The sequence below is a fragment of the Pristiophorus japonicus genome, chromosome 16, assembly GCF_044704955.1.
Source record: "Pristiophorus japonicus isolate sPriJap1 chromosome 16, sPriJap1.hap1, whole genome shotgun sequence".
NCBI classification, from domain to species: domain Eukaryota; kingdom Metazoa; phylum Chordata; class Chondrichthyes; family Pristiophoridae; genus Pristiophorus; species Pristiophorus japonicus.
In genome coordinates, this window is record NC_091992.1 from 102,470,224 (window position 1) to 102,474,510 (window position 4,287).

Sequence of the window (4,287 nt, forward strand, 5' to 3'; positions counted from 1 at the left end):
CCTCTCCCCCCCGTCACTCTCCCCACTCCCCCCCGGTCTCTCTCCCTCACTCCCCCCCCCGTCCTCTCCCCCTCCCCCCCTCTCTCCCCCACTCCCCCCGTCTCTCTCCCCACTCCCCCCCGTCTCTCTCCCCACTCCCCCCCGTCTCTCTCCCCACTCCCCCCCGTCTCTCTCCCCACTCCCCCCGTCTCTCTCCCCACTCCCCCCCGTCTCTCTCCCACTCCCCCCCCGTCTCTCCCCCTCCCCCCCGTCTCTCCCCACTCCCCCGTCTCTCTCCCCCACTCCCCCCCGTCTCTCTCCCCACTCCCCCCCGTCTCGCTCTCTCACCCCTCCCCCGTCTCGCTCGCTCGCGCTCTCAGGTTGGCAGTCTCTGGCCTCTGGTCGGTGCCTCTCGGGAGGCGGAGCTTGACAGCCGTACGCACAACTCGGGAGCCGATGATTCCTGAGTTGGAAGATCTCTGCTCGCTGCACTCCGCTCCCGCTACCGCTGAGAAAAGCGGGATAATTCTCCGGCCCAAGACTCGGACCCAGGGTTCCGGGCGGTAAAAATTCATGCCCCGCCCAGGGACTGCCGAAAAACGAACGGAATGTGGGTTTCGCCAAATTCAGGCACCATAACCCTTAGTGAAATGAGATCAGGGAAGGGTGCATAACTAATCAAATTAATGGCTCATGTGGGAATTAGTCATACAACACAGTTTATTTGGGGGATTGTATTAGGAATTTTGGTGCAAGATGCATTTTAAGGGGAAGTCAGTGAGTTTTCTTCTGTCTCCAACTCTGGCTATGGACGCTGTTTAGCCCAAGTGCAAAAAAGGCAGGGATGAATGTATCATTGTCCTTTTATTTCAGAAAAAAAATCCATCTGCCCCAGCGCATCAGGAAATTACAATAAGTACAGTCTTTCCATTTTGTATCCATATCAAAATATAACTCACGTTGACCAAAAAATACAATATTGTTTCTTTAACTGACCTTTGACCTGCTACGCCTATTGTTGTCTGGTCATTTCAAGCAAATGTGCAGTATCTCATCCCTCTGTGTTCCTTTTTCCTGCTTAAAAAATAACTTTGAATGGAACAATTATTCCATTTTGTTCTTTGAGGGCGAGAGCAGCTGGTCATTGTTTTTGGCAAGTGATGAGAATGAACAGTTTCCAGATGTTTGCTTTCCTGATTGTCACATGACCTGGAACACTGATGCAGTAAAACTATTTTTTTTAACTGAGAAGTCAGAAGTCAGAGCAGTGCACACACAAATCTTTGCAATTTTTATTGCTTGGGCTAGAGTTACAAAGTGCAATTTATGGGCAGATAACCTGCATGATGGGACAGTTATCTTGTGATATCCATGGTATGTACAAATAATTAAATGGATAGGAGTCATTCCACTCGATAGATACATATGTAATTAAACATATATGTTTATATACTTATATAATTACAGGCAACTCTCGATTATCTGGGTCCCTCGGGGATTGGGCTATGCCAGGTAAACGATTTCCCCGTTAGAGCAATTGACATTATAAAGTTAAAAACCGATGCCTTCCCGGGCTGAAAGGACTCCGAACGCACCGGTCCGATGCCTTTCCAGGCCGAAATTTTAAATCCCATTACAATGGTTTCCCGTTGGATCCGTGTGCAGATAATCGAGAGTTACCTGTATATACTTAAAATATATATATATATATATATTTTGTTTGTATATATTTTATGTGTATATATTTTATATGTGTATATGTAATGGTCAAATTATTGGAAATGTTAGATTAATCCCAAAACTTGAGATATTTTGAGTAGTAACCAATTTTCAATCTAGGAGTTGATCATTTTCCTTCTAAGTGGCATGCACTTAATTTAACAATAGGGATACTATCCAATTGTGGATTAATTTTGTGACATCTGTGTTGCAGTGTATAGCTGATAAGATGCAGCCCACAAAATGGCCAGCCGCTAATTCACATAATAGGACTGGTTTTCACTACCTATGCCACTTCTTATGAAAGATTGTTGAATTTGGACATCACATGGGAAGTGTAAGAGTTGTCGGGGTCCATTGGCAGGATATTGTGCTGTGCTAAATCAGTGCAGCCTTTTACAAAAAAATTATTTATTTTAATTCCCAGGCAGAAACATTTTTGACCAGATACAGAAGACTAGATATCGAGATGCTGTATATTTATTTAATTTAAAGTTTTAGTTTGTGTGTAAAACTTCTCTAGCCTGCATTTTTCAATGTTATTTTAACGTTGGCAGTAACCTGTTTAAAATAAATAGATTATCTCGAGCCTGCCTCACCACGAGATCATGGCTGATCTGCACCTCAGTTCCATTTTCCCGCCTCTGCTCCATATCCTTTGATACCCTTACCTGACAAATGGTTAAAGATGGGTGCAGGATTGTTTCTTTTGCGTGATAGAGTTTTCCCATGGTAGCTTTCGTTTCATTCATAATAGTTAAATAGTTTTTATCAAGAAAACTGATTGACCTCCACGTCACACCATCCTGACTTGGAAATATATTGTCATTCTTTCTTCGTTACCGGGTCAAAATCCTGGAATTCCCTCCCGAACAGCACTTTCGGAATACCTTCACCTCACTGACTGCTGTGGTCCACGAAGGCGGCTCACCACCACCTTCTCGAGGGCAATAGGAAAGGGCAATAAATGCTGGCCTTGCCACCAGCACCCACATGAATTTTTAAAAAACATGAAGATACCTTCAATCTTTCTGGGGGAAAAGATTAGAATATCTTGTGTTGAAATAGAATATACAGAATTTAATAGGGCAATATTTCCTTGCCGTTTATTTATAGTGTGGTGCTGATATTCATTACTTTTTACAGTTATGTTTGATACCTGAAAGTGGTACTTCATGTAATTTTAGAGAAGCAGGAGCTACTTAATAGCACTTCGAATATCATGCAAAATTGGACATATCCTTGAATTGTTTCTCGTTACTGAACTATTTAATTTTGTTTCCCAATAGCATTGACTCTCTGTATTCAAACAACTGCTGTTGTTTTGTTCCATTTTTCTTGAGCAGATACACCGGAGCATTTTAATTGATTGTGCTGCGATGAGCCTGAACCCTGCCTTTTCACCTCAAGGTTTATATCTAGCTTTTATAAATTTTGGATCTGACGTAGATGTTCTGTCAACTTCAGTGATGCTGCCTCCTGAATCTTTCTGGAGTTAATTTGTATTGCTTAGTACCTACTTATATGGTCATCTCACTTGGGACATGCAACAATATGTCTCCTTATAGGAACTGCTATTGTGTCTTTTGCTCATGCCCTTGTGACTTCCCCAATCTTCTGGCCGCTAGAACTGGCAAACACTCTGATGTGAGATCAATGCAAAATCAAGATGCTGGTTTATTTTGAAGAACGCATGACTGAACAGAATAGTATTTCCAGACTTTTTTTTAGATTCTTTTGTAACGTTTCCCGTAGCAACAAATCATGCTGCCTTATCCTGCAGGGCAGAATGGAGCCTCACATGTAAACTTTCCTATCTTTCTAATCAGCCTCGAGCTGTGAAAATCAACTAGCTATAATCTAACTCTCAGTCGAGAGCAAGCCTTCATGCAGCCTATTTTGGAACTGACTGATGGTCTTGCACATGGGATTTTTCTCTCTTTTGTTAGTTCAGACCACAAGAAGGTGGTGGTGGTGTGGGGTTCTGGCCCTCTATATTCTCCCCTGTTCATTGATTCACAGGTTTGCTGATTTAAGAAAAAAACTGTCTTCTACTTTTTCCTTTACCCTCCCTGCCCCTCATCCCACCAAACAGTGAATTCTCAGAAAACACCCCATGCTGAGCTGGGCTGAAATAAACTGGGTTAGCCCAACAATAATGGGTGTGGATATTTGAGGGAACGTTTGAGATGAGGCAACTACCCTGGCCATGGACCCAGAACATTAAGATAAACAGTAAGGATAGTTCGCTTGTCTGCTCTGACTGCAGCTTTAGGTGCAGACTAGATTTTAACCCTGTGTGAATACACTTTAATTCAAACCTGCTTCAGTATTACCAATGTTCAAAGTTCTCATGCTCAGACCAATATGATGATTTTCTCTTTCATCGTTTCTTGGTGAAATTGGGTTGTTCTATCTTAAGAGTTACTACTGAACAGCACAAATTTTTCATCGCACTAGTGCAGTTGGCGAGCAAGGTAGAGGGAGCATTATTCTACAACTTAACTATACTATGCCTGACCGAGGATGATTGATAACTCGGGCAAGTGAACGTAATCCATTCCTAAGTACTGACATTTTACACCTTTT